Below are 17649 nucleotides of genomic sequence, written 5' to 3'. Positions count from 1 at the left end.
GCTGTACTGGAGAGCTTGCAGAGCACTGGGGAAAGGCAGGCAGAGAATTCCCTGCTAGCACCTTCTCTGTGCCTGGGAAGCAAAAGTGTTCACATTGCTTCGCAGAATCGGTTTTGTGCAGAAAACAGTAACACTTTTTCAGAACAAAAGAAAGCACAGAGCCCCAGATTTTATGTTGTCCTGGAGAGCTTGCAGAGCACTGGGGAAAGGCAGGCAGAGAATTCCCTGCTAGCACCTTCTCTGTGCCTGGGAAGCAGAAGTGTTCACATTGCTTCGCAGAATCGCTTTTGTGCAGAAAACAGTAACACTTGTTCAGAACGAAAGAAAGCACAGAGCCCCAGATTTTATGCTGTCCTGGAGAGCTTGCAGAGCACTGGGGAAAGGCAGGCAGAGAATTCCCTGCTAGCACCTTCTCTGTGCCTGGGAAGCAGAAGTGTTCACATTGCTTCGCAGAATCACTTTTGTGCAGAAAACAGTAACACTTGTTCAGAACGAAAGAAAGCACAGAGCCCCAGATTTGCTGTTGTCCTGGAGAGCTTGCAGAGCACTGGGGAAAGGCAGGCAGAGAATTCCCTGCTAGCACCTTCTCTGTGCCTGTTCACATTGCTTCGCAGAATCGCTTTTGTGCAGAAAACACTAACACTTGTTCAGAACAAAAGAAAGCAAAGAGTCCCAGATTTTATGCTGTACTGGAGAGCTTGCAGAGCACTGGGGAAAGGCAGGCAGAGAATTCCCTGCTAGCACCTTCTCTGTGCCTGGGAAGCAAAAGTGTTCACATTGCTTCGCAGAATCGCTTTTGTGCAGAAAACACTAACACTTGTTCAGAACGAAAGAAAGCACAGAGCCCCAGATTTTATGTTGTCCTCTAGAGCTTGCAGAGCACTGGGGAAAGGCAGGCAGAGAATTCCCTGCTAGCACCTTCTCTGTGCCTGGGAAGCAGAAGTGTTCACATTGCTTCGCAGAATCGCTTTTGTGCAGAAAACAGTAACACTTGTTCAGAACAAAAGAAAGCACAGAGCCCCAGATTTTATGTTGTCCTCTAGAGCTTGCAGAGCACTGGGGAAAGGCAGGCAGAGAATTCCCTGCTAGCACCTTCTCTGTGCCTGGGAAGCAAAAGTGTTCACATTGCTTCGCAGAATCGCTTTTGTGCAGAAAACAGTAACACTTGTTCAGAACGAAAGAAAGCACAGAGCCCCAGATTTTATGCTGTCCTGGAGAGCTTGCAGAGCACTGGGGAAAGGCAGGCAGAGAATTCCCTGCTAGCACCTTCTCTGTGCCTGGGAAGCAGAAGTGTTCACATTGCTTCGCAGAATCACTTTTGTGCAGAAAACACTAACACTTGTTCAGAACGAAAGAAAGCACAGAGCCCCAGATTTGCTGTTGTCCTGGAGAGCTTGCAGAGCACTGGGGAAAGGCAGGCAGAGAATTCCCTGCTAGCACCTTCTCTGTGCCTGGGAAGCAGAAGTGTTCACATTGCTTCGCAGAATCGCTTTTGTGCAGAAAACAGTAACACTTGTTCAGAACAAAAGAAAGCACAGAGCCCCAGATTTTATGCTGTCCTGGAGAGCTTGCAGAGCACTGGGGAAAGGCAGGCAGAGAATTCCCTGCTAGCACCTTCTCTGTGCCTGTTCACATTGCTTCGCAGAATCGCTTTTGTGCAGAAAACAGTAACACTTGTTCAGAACAAAAGAAAGCACAGAGCCCCAGATTTTATGCTGTCCTGGAGAGCTTGCAGAGCACTGGGGAAAGGCAGGCAGAGAATTCCCTGCTAGCACCTTCTCTGTGCCTGGGAAGCAGAAGTGTTCACATTGCTTCGCAGAATCGCTTTTGTGCAGAAAACAGTAACACTTGTTCAGAACAAAAGAAAGCACAGAGCCCCAGATTTTATGTTGTCCTCTAGAGCTTGCAGAGCACTGGGGAAAGGCAGGCAGAGAATTCCCTGCTAGCACCTTCTCTGTGCCTGGGAAGCAGAAGTGTTCACATTGCTTCGCAGAATCACTTTTGTGCAGAAAACAGTAACACTTGTTCAGAACAAAAGAAAGCACAGAGCCCCAGATTTTATGCTGTCCTGGAGAGCTTGCAGAGCACTGGGGAAAGGCAGGCAGAGAATTCCCTGCTAGCACCTTCTCTGTGCCTGTTCACATTGCTTCGCAGAATCGCTTTTGTGCAGAAAACACTAACACTTGTTCAGAACAAAAGAAAGCAAAGAGTCCCAGATTTTATGCTGTACTGGAGAGCTTGCAGAGCACTGGGGAAAGGCAGGCAGAGAATTCCCTGCTAGCACCTTCTCTGTGCCTGGGAAGCAGAAGTGTTCACATTGCTTCGCAGAATCACTTTTGTGCAGAAAACAGTAACTCTTGTTAGGAACGAAAGAAAACACAGAGCCCCAGATTTTATGTTGTCCTGGAGAGCTTGCAGAGCACTGGGGAAAGGCAGGCAGAGAATTCCCTGCTAGCACCTTCTCTGTGCCTGGGAAGCAGAAGTGTTCACATTGCTTCGCAGAATCGCTTTTGTGCAGAAAACAGTAACACTTGTTCAGAACAAAAGAAAGCACAGAGCCCCAGATTTTATGCTGTCCTGGAGAGCTTGCAGAGCACTGGGGAAAGGCAGGCAGAGAATTCCCTGCTAGCACCTTCTCTGTGCCTGGGAAGCAAAAGTGTTCACATTGCTTCGCAGAATCGCTTTTGTGCAGAAAACAGTAACACTTGTTCAGAACAAAAGAAAGCACAGAGCCGCAGATTTTATGCTGTCCTGGAGAGCTTGCAGAGCACTGGGGAAAGGCAGGCAGAGAATTCCCTGCTAGCACCTTCTCTGTGCCTGGGAAGCAGAAGTGTTCACATTGCTTCACAGAATCACTTTTGTGCAGAAAACAGTAACACTTGTTCAGAACGAAAGAAAACACAGAGCCCCAGATTTTATGCTGTCCTGGAGAGCTTGCAGAGCACTGGGGAAAGGCAGGCAGAGAATTCCCTGCTAGCACCTTCTCTGTGCCTGGGAAGCAGAAGTGTTCACATTGCTTCGCAGAATCGCTTTTGTGCAGAAAACAGTAACACTTGTTCAGAACGAAAGAAAGCACAGAGCCCCAGATTTTATGCTGTCCTGGAGAGCTTGCAGAGCACTGGGGAAAGGCAGGCAGAGAATTCCCTGCTAGCACCTTCTCTGTGCCTGGGAAGCAGAAGTGTTCACATTGCTTCGCAGAATCGCTTTTGTGCAGAAAACAGTAACACTTGTTCAGAACGAAAGAAAGCACAGAGCCCCAGATTTGCTGTTGTCCTGGAGAGCTTGCAGAGCACTGGGGAAAGGCAGGCAGAGAATTCCCTGCTAGCACCTTCTCTGTGCCTGTTCACATTGCTTCGCAGAATCGCTTTTGTGCAGAAAACACTAACACTTGTTCAGAACAAAAGAAAGCAAAGAGTCCCAGATTTTATGCTGTACTGGAGAGCTTGCAGAGCACTGGGGAAAGGCAGGCAGAGAATTCCCTGCTAGCACCTTCTCTGTGCCTGGGAAGCAAAAGTGTTCACATTGCTTCGCAGAATCGCTTTTGTGCAGAAAACACTAACACTTGTTCAGAACGAAAGAAAGCACAGAGCCCCAGATTTTATGCTGTCCTGGAGAGCTTGCAGAGCACTGGGGAAAGGCAGGCAGAGAATTCCCTGCTAGCACCTTCTCTGTGCCTGGGAAGCAAAAGTGTTCTCATTGCTTCGCAGAATCGCTTTTGTGCAGAAAACAGTAACACTTGTTCAGAACGAAAGAAAGCACAGAGCCCCCGATTTTATGTTGTCCTCTAGAGCTTGCAGAGCACTGGGGAAAGGCAGGCAGAGAATTCCCTGCTAGCACCTTCTCTGTGCCTGGGAAGCAAAAGTGTTCACATTGCTTCGCAGAATCGCTTTTGTGCAGAAAACAGTAACACTTGTTCAGAACAAAAGAAAGCACAGAGCCCCAGATTTTATGCTGTCCTGGAGAGCTTGCAGAGCACTGGGGAAAGGCAGGCAGAGAATTCCCTGCTAGCACCTTCTCTGTGCCTGGGAAGCAGAAGTGTTCACATTGCTTCGCAGAATCGCTTTTGTGCAGAAAACAGTAACACTTGTTCAGAACGAAAGAAAGCACAGAGCCCCAGATTTTATGCTGTCCTGGAGAGCTTGCAGAGCACTGGGGAAAGGCAGGCAGAGAATTCCCTGCTAGCACCTTCTCTGTGCCTGTTCACATTGCTTCGCAGAATCGCTTTTGTGCAGAAAACACTAACACTTGTTCAGAACAAAAGAAAGCACAGAGTCCCAGATTTTATGCTGTACTGGAGAGCTTGCAGAGCACTGGGGAAAGGCAGGCAGAGAATTCCCTGCTAGCACCTTCTCTGTGCCTGGGAAGCAGAAGTGTTCACATTGCTTCGCAGAATCACTTTTGTGCAGAAAACAGTAACTCTTGTTAGGAACGAAAGAAAACACAGAGCCCCAGATTTTATGTTGTCCTGGAGAGCTTGCAGAGCACTGGGGAAAGGCAGGCAGAGAATTCCCTGCTAGCACCTTCTCTGTGCCTGGGAAGCAGAAGTGTTCACATTGCTTCGCAGAATCGCTTTTGTGCAGAAAACAGTAACACTTGTTCAGAACGAAAGAAAGCACAGAGCCCCAGATTTTATGCTGTCCTGGAGAGCTTGCAGAGCACTGGGGAAAGGCAGGCAGAGAATTCCCTGCTAGCACCTTCTCTGTGCCTGGGAAGCAAACGTGTTCACATTGCTTCGCAGAATCGCTTTTGTGCAGAAAACACTAACACTTGTTCAGAACGAAAGAAAGCACAGAGCCCCAGATTTTATGCTGTCCTGGAGAGCTTGCAGAGCACTGGGGAAAGGCAGGCAGAGAATTCCCTGCTAGCACCTTCTCTGTGCCTGGGAAGCAAAAGTGTTCACATTGCTTCGCAGAATCGCTTTTGTGCAGAAAACGGTAACACTTGTTCAGAACAAAAGAAAGCACAGAGCCCCAGATTTTATGCTGTCCTGGAGAGCTTGCAGAGCACTGGGGAAAGGCAGGCAGAGAATTCCCTGCTAGCACCTTCTCTGTGCCTGTTCACATTGCTTCGCAGAATCGCTTTTGTGCAGAAAACAGTAACACTTGTTCAGAACAAAAGAAAGCACAGAGCCGCAGATTTTATGCTGTACTGGAGAGCTTGCAGAGCACTGGGGAAAGGCAGGCAGAGAATTCCCTGCTAGCACCTTCTCTGTGCCTGGGAAGCAAAAGTGTTCACAATGCTTCGCAGAATCGCTTTTGTGCAGAAAACAGTAACACTTTTTCAGAACAAAAGAAAGCACAGAGCCCCAGATTTTATGTTGTCCTGGAGAGCTTGCAGAGCACTGGGAAAAGGCAGGCAGAGAATTCCCTGCTAGCACCTTCTCTGTGCCTGGGAAGCAGAAGTGTTCACATTGCTTCGCAGAATCGCTTTTGTGCAGAAAACAGTAACACTTGTTCAGAACAAAAGAAAGCACAGAGCCCCAGATTTTATGTTGTCCTCTAGAGCTTGCAGAGCACTGGGGAAAGGCAGGCAGAGAATTCCCTGCTAGCACCTTCTCTGTGCCTGGGAAGCAGAAGTGTTCACATTGCTTCGCAGAATCGCTTTTGTGCAGAAAACAGTAACACTTGTTCAGAACGAAAGAAAGCACAGAGCCCCAGATTTTATGCTGTCCTGGAGAGCTTGCAGAGCACTGGGGAAAGGCAGGCAGAGAATTCCCTGCTAGCACCTTCTCTGTGCCTGTTCACATTACTTCGCAGAATCGCTTTTGTGCAGAAAACAGTAACACTTGTTCAGAACGAAAGAAAGCACAGAGCCCCAGATTTTATGCTGTCCTGGAGAGATTGCAGAGCACTGGGGAAAAGCAGGCAGAGAATTCCCTGCTAGTACCTTCTCTGTGCCTGGGAAGCAGAAGTGTTCACATTGCTTCGCAGAATCACTTTTGTGCAGAAAACAGTAACACTTGTTCAGAACGAAAGAAAGCACAGAGCCCCAGATTTTATGCTGTCCTGGAGAGCTTGCAGAGCACTGGGGAAAGGCAGGCAGAGAATTCCCTGCTAGCACCTTCTCTGTGCCTGTTCACATTGCTTCGCAGAATCGCTTTTGTGCGGAGAACACTTACACTTGTTCAGAACAAAAGAAAGCACAGAGCCGCAGATTTTATGCTGTACTGGAGAGCTTGCAGAGCACTGGGGAAAGGCAGGCAGAGAATTCCCTGCTAGCACCTTCTCTGTGCCTGGGAAGCAAAAGTGTTCACATTGCTTCGCAGAATCGCTTTTGTGCAGAAAACAGTAACACTTTTTCAGAACAAAAGAAAGCACAGAGCCCCAGATTTTATGTTGTCCTGGAGAGCTTGCAGAGCACTGGGGAAAGGCAGGCAGAGAATTCCCTGCTAGCACCTTCTCTGTGCCTGGGAAGCAGAAGTGTTCACATTGCTTCGCAGAATCGCTTTTGTGCAGAAAACAGTAACACTTGTTCAGAACGAAAGAAAGCACAGAGCCCCAGATTTGCTGTTGTCCTGGAGAGCTTGCAGAGCACTGGGGAAAGGCAGGCAGAGAATTCCCTGCTAGCACCTTCTCTGTGCCTGTTCACATTGCTTCGCAGAATCGCTTTTGTGCAGAAAACACTAACACTTGTTCAGAACAAAAGAAAGCAAAGAGTCCCAGATTTTATGCTGTACTGGAGAGCTTGCAGAGCACTGGGGAAAGGCAGGCAGAGAATTCCCTGCTAGCACCTTCTCTGTGCCTGGGAAGCAGAAGTGTTCTCATTGCTTCGCAGAATCGCTTTTGTGCAGAAAACACTAACACTTGTTCAGAACGAAAGAAAGCACAGAGCCCCAGATTTTATATTGTCCTCTAGAGCTTGCAGAGCACTGGGGAAAGGCAGGCAGAGAATTCCCTGCTAGCACCTTCTCTGTGCCTGGGAAGCAGAAGTGTTCACATTGCTTCGCAGAATCACTTTTGTGCAGAAAACAGTAACACTTGTTCAGAACAAAAGAAAGCACAGAGCCCCAGATTTTATGTTGTCCTCTAGAGCTTGCAGAGCACTGGGGAAAGGCAGGCAGAGAATTCCCTGCTAGCACCTTCTCTGTGCCTGGGAAGCAGAAGTGTTCACATTGCTTCGCAGAATCGCTTTTGTGCAGAAAACAGTAACACTTGTTCAGAACGAAAGAAAGCACAGAGCCCCAGATTTTATGTTGTCCTGGAGAGCTTGCAGAGCACTGGGGAAAGGCAGGCAGAGAATTCCCTGCTAGCACCTTCTCTGTGCCTGGGAAGCAGAAGTGTTCACATTGCTTCGCAGAATCGCTTTTGTGCAGAAAACACTAACACTTGTTCAGAACGAAAGAAAGCACAGAGCCCCAGATTTTATGCTGTCCTGGAGAGCTTGCAGAGCACTGGGGAAAAGCAGGCAGAGAAGTCCCTGCTAGCACCTTCTCTGTGCCTGGGAAGCAGAAGTGTTCACATTGCTTCGCAGAATCGCTTTTGTGCAGAAAACAGTAACACTTGTTCAGAACAAAAGAAAGCACAGAGCCCCAGATTTTATGCTGTCCTGGAGAGCTTGCAGAGCACTGGGGAAAGGCAGGCAGAGAATTCCCTGCTAGCACCTTCTCTGTGCCTGGGAAGCAGAAGTGTTCACATTGCTTCGCAGAATCGCTTTTGTGCAGAAAACAGTAACACTTGTTCAGAACAAAAGAAAGCACAGAGCCCCAGATTTTATGTTGTCCTCTAGAGCTTGCAGAGCACTGGGGAAAGGCAGGCAGAGAATTCCCTGCTAGCACCTTCTCTGTGCCTGGGAAGCAGAAGTGTTCACATTGCTTCGCAGAATCGCTTTTGTGCAGAAAACAGTAACACTTTTTCAGAACAAAAGAAAGCACAGAGCCCCAGATTTTATGCTGTCCTGGAGAGCTTGCAGAGCACTGGGGAAAGGCAGGCAGAGAATTCCCTGCTAGCACCTTCTCTGTGCCTGGGAAGCAGAAGTGTTCACATTGCTTCGCAGAATCACTTTTGTGCAGAAAACAGTAACACTTGTTCAGAACGAAAGAAAGCACAGAGCCCCAGATTTGCTGTTGTCCTGGAGAGCTTGCAGAGCACTGGGGAAAGGCAGGCAGAGAATTCCCTGCTAGCACCTTCTCTGTGCCTGTTCACATTGCTTCGCAGAATCGCTTTTGTGCAGAAAACACTAACACTTGTTCAGAACAAAAGAAAGCAAAGAGTCCCAGATTTTATGCTGTACTGGAGAGCTTGCAGAGCACTGGGGAAAGGCAGGCAGAGAATTCCCTGCTAGCACCTTCTCTGTCCCTGGGATGCAGAAGTGTTCACATTGCTTCGCAGAATCGCTTTTGTGCAGAAAACAGTAACACTTGTTCAGAACGAAAGAAAGCACAGAGCCCCAGATTTTATGCTGTCCTGAAGAGCTTGCAGAGCACTGGGGAAAGGCAGGCAGAGAATTCCCTGCTAGCACCTTCTCTGTGCCTGGGAAGCAGAAGTGTTCACATTGCTTCGCAGAATCGCTTTTGTGCAGAAAACAGTAACTCTTGTTAGGAACGAAAGAAAACACAGAGCCCCAGATTTTATGTTGTCCTGGAGAGCTTGCAGAGCACTGGGGAAAGGCAGGCAGAGAATTCCCTGCTAGCACCTTCTCTGTGCCTGTTCACATTACTTCGCAGAATCACTTTTGTGCAGAAAACAGTAACACTTGTTCAGAATGAAAGAAAGCACAGAGCCGCAGATTTTATGCTGTCCTGGAGAGCTTGCAGAGCACTGGGGAAAGGCAGGCAGAGAATTCCCTGCTAGCACCTTCTCTGTGCCTGGGAAGCAGAAGTGTTCACATTGCTTCGCAGAATCGCTTTTGTGCAGAAAACAGTAACACTTGTTCAGAACGAAAGAAAGCACAGAGCCCCAGATTTTATGCTGTCCTGGAGAGCTTGCAGAGCACTGGGGAAAGGCAGGCAGAGAATTCCCTGCTAGCACCTTCTCTGTGCCTGGGAAGCAGAAGTGTTCACATTGCTTCGCAGAATCACTTTTGTGCAGAAAACAGTAACACTTGTTCAGAACGAAAGAAAGCACAGAGCCCCAGATTTGCTGTTGTCCTGGAGAGCTTGCAGAGCACTGGGGAAAGGCAGGCAGAGAATTCCCTGCTAGCACCTTCTCTGTGCCTGTTCACATTGCTTCGCAGAATCGCTTTTGTGCAGAAAACACTAACACTTGTTCAGAACAAAAGAAAGCAAAGAGTCCCAGATTTTATGCTGTACTGGAGAGCTTGCAGAGCACTGGGGAAAGGCAGGCAGAGAATTCCCTGCTAGCACCTTCTCTGTGCCTGGGAAGCAGAAGTGTTCACATTGCTTCGCAGAATCACTTTTGTGCAGAAAACAGTAACTCTTGTTAGGAACGAAAGAAAACACAGAGCCCCAGATTTTATGTTGTCCTGGAGAGCTTGCAGAGCACTGGGGAAAGGCAGGCAGAGAATTCCCTGCTAGCACCTTCTCTGTGCCTGGGAAGCAGAAGTGTTCACATTGCTTCGCAGAATCGCTTTTGTGCAGAAAACAGTAACACTTGTTCAGAACAAAAGAAAGCACAGAGCCCCAGATTTTATGTTGTCCTCTAGAGCTTGCAGAGCACTGGGGAAAGGCAGGCAGAGAATTCCCTGCTAGCACCTTCTCTGTGCCTGGGAAGCAAAAGTGTTCACATTGCTTCGCAGAATCGCTTTTGTGCAGAAAACAGTAACACTTGTTCAGAACAAAAGAAAGCACAGAGCCCCAGATTTTATGCTGTCCTGGAGAGCTTGCAGAGCACTGGGGAAAGGCAGGCAGAGAATTCCCTGCTAGCACCTTCTCTGTGCCTGGGAAGCAGAAGTGTTCACATTGCTTCGCAGAATCACTTTTGTGCAGAAAACAGTAACACTTGTTCAGAACGAAAGAAAGCACAGAGCCGCAGATTTTATGCTGTCCTGGAGAGCTTGCAGAGCACTGGGGAAAGGCAGGCAGAGAATTCCCTGCTAGCACCTTCTCTGTGCCTGGGAAGCAGAAGTGTTCACATTGCTTCGCAGAATCGCTTTTGTGCAGAAAACGGTAACACTTGTTCAGAACGAAAGAAAGCACAGAGCCCCAGATTTTATGCTGTCCTGGAGAGCTTGCAGAGCACTGGGGAAAGGCAGGCAGAGAATTCCCTGCTAGCACCTTCTCTGTGCCTGGGAAGCAGAAGTGTTCACATTGCTTCGCAGAATCGCTTTTGTGCAGAAAACAGTAACTCTTGTTAGGAACGAAAGAAAACACAGAGCCCCAGATTTTATGTTGTCCTGGAGAGCTTGCAGAGCACTGGGGAAAGGCAGGCAGAGAATTCCCTGCTAGCACCTTCTCTGTGCCTGTTCACATTACTTCGCAGAATCACTTTTGTGCAGAAAACAGTAACACTTGTTCAGAACGAAAGAAAGCACAGAGCCCCAGATTTGCTGTTGTCCTGGAGAGCTTGCAGAGCACTGGGGAAAGGCAGGCAGAGAATTCCCTGCTAGCACCTTCTCTGTGCCTGGGAAGCAGAAGTGTTCACATTGCTTCGCAGAATCGCTTTTGTGCAGAAAACAGTAACACTTGTTCAGAACGAAAGAAAGCACAGAGCCCCAGATTTTATGCTGTCCTGGAGAGCTTGCAGAGCACTGGGGAAAGGCAGGCAGAGAATTCCCTGCTAGCACCTTCTCTGTGCCTGGGAAGCAGAAGTGTTCACATTGCTTCGCAGAATCACTTTTGTGCAGAAAACAGTAACACTTGTTCAGAACGAAAGAAAGCACTGAGCCCCAGATTTGCTGTTGTCCTGGAGAGCTTGCAGAGCACTGGGGAAAGGCAGGCAGAGAATTCCCTGCTAGCACCTTCTCTGTGCCTGTTCACATTGCTTCGCAGAATCGCTTTTGTGCAGAAAACACTAACACTTGTTCAGAACAAAAGAAAGCAAAGAGTCCCAGATTTTATGCTGTCCTGGAGAGCTTGCAGAGCACTGGGGAAAGGCAGGCAGAGAATTCCCTGCTAGCACCTTCTCTGTGCCTGGGAAGCAAAAGTGTTCACATTGCTTCGCAGAATCGCTTTTGTGCAGAAAACACTAACACTTGTTCAGAACGAAAGAAAGCACAGAGCCCCAGATTTTATGTTGTCCTGGAGAGCTTGCAGAGCACTGGGGAAAGGCAGGCAGAGAATTCCCTGCTAGCACCTTCTCTGTGCCTGGGAAGCAGAAGTGTTCACATTGCTTCGCAGAATCGCTTTTGTGCAGAAAACGGTAACACTTGTTCAGAACAAAAGAAAGCACAGAGCCCCAGATTTTATGTTGTCCTCTAGAGCTTGCAGAGCACTGGGGAAAGGCAGGCAGAGAATTCCCTGCTAGCACCTTCTCTGTGCCTGGGAAGCAAAAGTGTTCACATTGCTTCGCAGAATCGCTTTTGTGCAGAAAACGGTAACACTTGTTCAGAACGAAAGAAAGCACAGAGCCCCAGATTTTATGCTGTCCTGGAGAGCTTGCAGAGCACTGGGGAAAGGCAGGCAGAGAATTCCCTGCTAGCACCTTCTCTGTGCCTGTTCACATTGCTTCGCAGAATCGCTTTTGTGCAGAAAACAGTAACACTTGTTCAGAACAAAAGAAAGCACAGAGCCCCAGATTTTATGCTGTACTGGAGAGCTTGCAGAGCACTGGGGAAAGGCAGGCAGAGAATTCCCTGCTAGCACCTTCTCTGTGCCTGGGAAGCAAAAGTGTTCACATTGCTTCGCAGAATCGCTTTTGTGCAGAAAACAGTAACACTTTTTCAGAACAAAAGAAAGCACAGAGCCCCAGATTTTATGTTGTCCTGGAGAGCTTGCAGAGCACTGGGGAAAGGCAGGCAGAGAATTCCCTGCTAGCACCTTCTCTGTGCCTGGGAAGCAGAAGTGTTCACATTGCTTCGCAGAATCGCTTTTGTGCAGAAAACAGTAACACTTGTTCAGAACAAAAGAAAGCACAGAGCCCCAGATTTTATGTTGTCCTCTAGAGCTTGCAGAGCACTGGGGAAAGGCAGGCAGAGAATTCCCTGCTAGTACCTTCTCTGTGCCTGGGAAGCAGAAGTGTTCACATTGCTTCGCAGAATCGCTTTTGTGCAGAAAACAGTAACACTTGTTCAGAACGAAAGAAAACACAGAGCCCCAGATTTTATGCTGTCCTGGAGAGCTTGCAGAGCACTGGGGAAAGGCAGGCAGAGAATTCCCTGCTAGCACCTTCTCTGTGCCTGGGAAGCAGAAGTGTTCACATTGCTTCGCAGAATCACTTTTGTGCAGAAAACAGTAACACTTGTTCAGAACGAAAGAAAGCACAGAGCCCCAGATTTGCTGTTGTCCTGGAGAGCTTGCAGAGCACTGGGGAAAGGCAGGCAGAGAATTCCCTGCTAGCACCTTCTCTGTGCCTGTTCACATTGCTTCGCAGAATCGCTTTTGTGCAGAAAACAGTAACACTTGTTCAGAACAAAAGAAAGCAAAGAGTCCCAGATTTTATGCTGTACTGGAGAGCTTGCAGAGCACTGGGGAAAGGCAGGCAGAGAATTCCCTGCTAGCACCTTCTCTGTGCCTGGGAAGCAGAAGTGTTCTCATTGCTTCGCAGAATCGCTTTTGTGCAGAAAACACTAACACTTGTTCAGAACGAAAGAAAGCACAGAGCCCCAGATTTTATGTTGTCCTCTAGAGCTTGCAGAGCACTGGGGAAAGGCAGGCAGAGAATTCCCTGCTAGCACCTTCTCTGTGCCTGGGAAGCAGAAGTGTTCACATTGCTTCGCAGAATCGCTTTTGTGCAGAAAACAGTAACACTTGTTCAGAACAAAAGAAAGCACAGAGCCCCAGATTTTATGTTGTCCTCTAGAGCTTGCAGAGCACTGGGGAAAGGCAGGCAGAGAATTCCCTGCTAGCACCTTCTCTGTGCCTGGGAAGCAGAAGTGTTCACATTGCTTCGCAGAATCGCTTTTGTGCAGAAAACAGTAACACTTGTTCAGAACGAAAGAAAGCACAGAGCCCCAGATTTTATGCTGTCCTGGAGAGCTTGCAGAGCACTGGGGAAAGGCAGGCAGAGAATTCCCTGCTAGCACCTTCTCTGTGCCTGGGAAGCAGAAGTGTTCACATTGCTTCGCAGAATCGCTTTTGTGCAGAAAACACTAACACTTGTTCAGAACGAAAGAAAGCACAGAGCCCCAGATTTTATGCTGTCCTGGAGAGCTTGCAGAGCACTGGGGAAAAGCAGGCAGAGAAGTCCCTGCTAGCACCTTCTCTGTGCCTGGGAAGCAGAAGTGTTCACATTGCTTCGCAGAATCGCTTTTGTGCAGAAAACAGTAACACTTGTTCAGAACAAAAGAAAGCACAGAGCCCCAGATTTTATGCTGTCCTGGAGAGCTTGCAGAGCACTGGGGAAAGGCAGGCAGAGAATTCCCTGCTAGCACCTTCTCTGTGCCTGTTCACATTGCTTCGCAGAATCGCTTTTGTGCAGAAAACAGTAACACTTGTTCAGAACAAAAGAAAGCACAGAGCCGCAGATTTTATGCTGTACTGGAGAGCTTGCAGAGCACTGGGGAAAGGCAGGCAGAGAATTCCCTGCTAGCACCTTCTCTGTGCCTGGGAAGCAAAAGTGTTCACATTGCTTTGCAGAATCGCTTTTGTGCAGAAAACAGTAACACTTGTTCAGAACGAAAGAAAGCACAGAGCCCCAGATTTTATGTTGTCCTGGAGAGCTTGCAGAGCACTGGGGAAAGGCAGGCAGAGAATTCCCTGCTAGCACCTTCTCTGTGCCTGGGAAGCAGAAGTGTTCACATTGCTTCGCAGAATCGCTTTTGTGCAGAAAACAGTAACACTTGTTCAGAACAAAAGAAAGCACAGAGCCCCAGATTTTATGTTGTCCTCTAGAGCTTGCAGAGCACTGGGGAAAGGCAGGCAGAGAATTCCCTGCTAGCACCTTCTCTGTGCCTGGGAAGCAGAAGTGTTCACATTGCTTCGCAGAATCGCTTTTGTGCAGAAAACAGTAACACTTGTTCAGAACGAAAGAAAGCACAGAGCCCCAGATTTTATGCTGTCCTGGAGAGCTTGCAGAGCACTGGGGAAAGGCAGGCAGAGAATTCCCTGCTAGCACCTTCTCTGTGCCTGGGAAGCAGAAGTGTTCACATTGCTTCGCAGAATCACTTTTGTGCAGAAAACAGTAACACTTGTTCAGAACGAAAGAAAGCACAGAGCCCCAGATTTTATGCTGTCCTGGAGAGCTTGCAGAGCACTGGGGAAAGGCAGGCAGAGAATTCCCTGCTAGCACCTTCTCTGTGCCTGGGAAGCAGAAGTGTTCACATTGCTTCGCAGAATCGCTTTTGTGCAGAAAACACTAACACTTGTTCAGAACGAAAGAAAGCACAGAGCCCCAGATTTTATGCTGTCCTGGAGAGCTTGCAGAGCACTGGGGAAAAGCAGGCAGAGAAGTCCCTGCTAGCACCTTCTCTGTGCCTGGGAAGCAGAAGTGTTCACATTGCTTCGCAGAATCGCTTTTGTGCAGAAAACAGTAACACTTGTTCAGAACAAAAGAAAGCACAGATCCCCAGATTTTATGCTGTCCTGGAGAGCTTGCAGAGCACTGGGGAAAGGCAGGCAGAGAATTCCCTGCTAGCACCTTCTCTGTGCCTGTTCACATTGCTTCGCAGAATCGCTTTTGTGCAGAAAACAGTAACACTTGTTCAGAACAAAAGAAAGCACAGAGCCGCAGATTTTATGCTGTACTGGAGAGCTTGCAGAGCACTGGGGAAAGGCAGGCAGAGAATTCCCTGCTAGCACCTTCTCTGTGCCTGGGAAGCAAAAGTGTTCACATTGCTTTGCAGAATCGCTTTTGTGCAGAAAACAGTAACACTTGTTCAGAACGAAAGAAAGCACAGAGCCCCAGATTTTATGTTGTCCTGGAGAGCTTGCAGAGCACTGGGGAAAGGCAGGCAGAGAATTCCCTGCTAGCACCTTCTCTGTGCCTGGGAAGCAGAAGTGTTCACATTGCTTCGCAGAATCGCTTTTGTGCAGAAAACAGTAACACTTGTTCAGAACAAAAGAAAGCACAGAGCCCCAGATTTTATGTTGTCCTCTAGAGCTTGCAGAGCACTGGGGAAAGGCAGGCAGAGAATTCCCTGCTAGCACCTTCTCTGTGCCTGGGAAGCAGAAGTGTTCACATTGCTTCGCAGAATCGCTTTTGTGCAGAAAACAGTAACACTTGTTCAGAACGAAAGAAAGCACAGAGCCCCAGATTTTATGCTGTCCTGGAGAGCTTGCAGAGCACTGGGGAAAGGCAGGCAGAGAATTCCCTGCTAGCACCTTCTCTGTGCCTGGGAAGCAGAAGTGTTCACATTGCTTCGCAGAATCACTTTTGTGCAGAAAACAGTAACACTTGTTCAGAACGAAAGAAAGCACAGAGCCCCAGATTTGCTGTTGTCCTGGAGAGCTTGCAGAGCACTGGGGAAAGGCAGGCAGAGAATTCCCTGCTAGCACCTTCTCTGTGCCTGTTCACATTGCTTCGCAGAATCGCTTTTGTGCAGAAAACAGTAACACTTGTTCAGAACAAAAGAAAGCACAGAGCCGCAGATTTTATGCTGTACTGGAGAGCTTGCAGAGCACTGGGGAAAGGCAGGCAGAGAATTCCCTGCTAGCACCTTCTCTGTGCCTGGGAAGCAAAAGTGTTCACATTGCTTTGCAGAATCGCTTTTGTGCAGAAAACAGTAACACTTGTTCAGAACGAAAGAAAGCACAGAGCCCCAGATTTTATGTTGTCCTGGAGAGCTTGCAGAGCACTGGGGAAAGGCAGGCAGAGAATTCCCTGCTAGCACCTTCTCTGTGCCTGGGAAGCAGAAGTGTTCACATTGCTTCGCAGAATCGCTTTTGTGCAGAAAACAGTAACACTTGTTCAGAACAAAAGAAAGCACAGAGCCCCAGATTTTATGTTGTCCTCTAGAGCTTGCAGAGCACTGGGGAAAGGCAGGCAGAGAATTCCCTGCTAGCACCTTCTCTGTGCCTGGGAAGCAGAAGTGTTCACATTGCTTCGCAGAATCGCTTTTGTGCAGAAAACAGTAACACTTGTTCAGAACGAAAGAAAGCACAGAGCCCCAGATTTTATGCTGTCCTGGAGAGCTTGCAGAGCACTGGGGAAAGGCAGGCAGAGAATTCCCTGCTAGCACCTTCTCTGTGCCTGGGAAGCAGAAGTGTTCACATTGCTTCGCAGAATCACTTTTGTGCAGAAAACAGTAACACTTGTTCAGAACGAAAGAAAGCACAGAGCCCCAGATTTGCTGTTGTCCTGGAGAGCTTGCAGAGCACTGGGGAAAGGCAGGCAGAGAATTCCCTGCTAGCACCTTCTCTGTGCCTGTTCACATTGCTTCGCAGAATCGCTTTTGTGCAGAAAACACTAACACTTGTTCAGAACAAAAGAAAGGAAAGAGTCCCAGATTTTATGCTGTACTGGAGAGCTTGCAGAGCACTGGGGAAAGGCAGGCAGAGAATTCCCTGCTAGCACCTTCTCTGTGCCTGGGAAGCAGAAGTGTTCACATTGCTTCGCAGAATCACTTTTGTGCAGAAAACAGTACCTCTTGTTAGGAACGAAAGAAAACACAGAGCCCCAGATTTTATGTTGTCCTGGAGAGCTTGCAGAGCACTGGGGAAAGGCAGGCAGAGAATTCCCTGCTAGCACCTTCTCTGTGCCTGGGAAGCAGAAGTGTTCACATTGCTTCGCAGAATCGCTTTTGTGCAGAAAACAGTAACACTTGTTCAGAACAAAAGAAAGCACAGAGCCCCAGATTTTATGTTGTCCTCTAGAGCTTGCAGAGCACTGGGGAAAGGCAGGCAGAGAATTCCCTGCTAGCACCTTCTCTGTGCCTGGGAAGCAGAAGTGTTCACATTGCTTCGCAGAATCACTTTTGTGCAGAAAACACTAACACTTGTTCAGAACGAAAGAAAGCACAGAGCCCCAGATTTTATGCTGTCCTGGAGAGCTTGCAGAGCACTGGGGAAAGGCAGGCAAAGAATTCCCTGCTAGCACCTTCTCTGTGCCTGGGAAGCAGAAGTGTTCACATTGCTTCGCAGAATCGCTTTTGTGCAGAAAACAGTAACACTTGTTCAGAACGAAAGAAAGCACAGAGCCCCAGATTTTATGCTGTCCTGGAGAGCTTGCAGAGCACTGGGGAAAGGCAGGCAGAGAATTCCCTGCTAGCACCTTCTCTGTGCCTGTTCACATTACTTCGCAGAATCGCTTTTGTGCAGAAAACAGTAACACTTGTTCAGAACAAAAGAAAGCACAGAGCCGCAGATTTTATGCTGTACTGGAGAGCTTGCAGAGCACTGGGGAAAGGCAGGCAGAGAATTCCCTGCTAGCACCTTCTCTGTGCCTGGGAAGCAAAAGTGTTCACATTGCTTCGCAGAATCGCTTTTGTGCAGAAAACAGTAACACTTTTTCAGAACAAAAGAAAGCACAGAGCCCCAGATTTTATGCTGTCCTGGAGAGCTTGCAGAGCACTGGGGAAAGGCAGGCAGAGAATTCCCTGCTAGCACCTTCTCTGTGCCTGGGAAGCAGAAGTGTTCACATTGCTTCGCAGAATCGCTTTTGTGCAGAAAACAGTAACACTTGTTCAGAACAAAAGAAAGCACAGAGCCCCAGATTTTAT

This window comes from Strix uralensis, chromosome 34, assembly GCF_047716275.1.
Source record: "Strix uralensis isolate ZFMK-TIS-50842 chromosome 34, bStrUra1, whole genome shotgun sequence".
Taxonomy (NCBI): Eukaryota; Metazoa; Chordata; class Aves; order Strigiformes; family Strigidae; genus Strix; species Strix uralensis.
Note: the sequence above shows the minus strand (reverse complement) of the source record.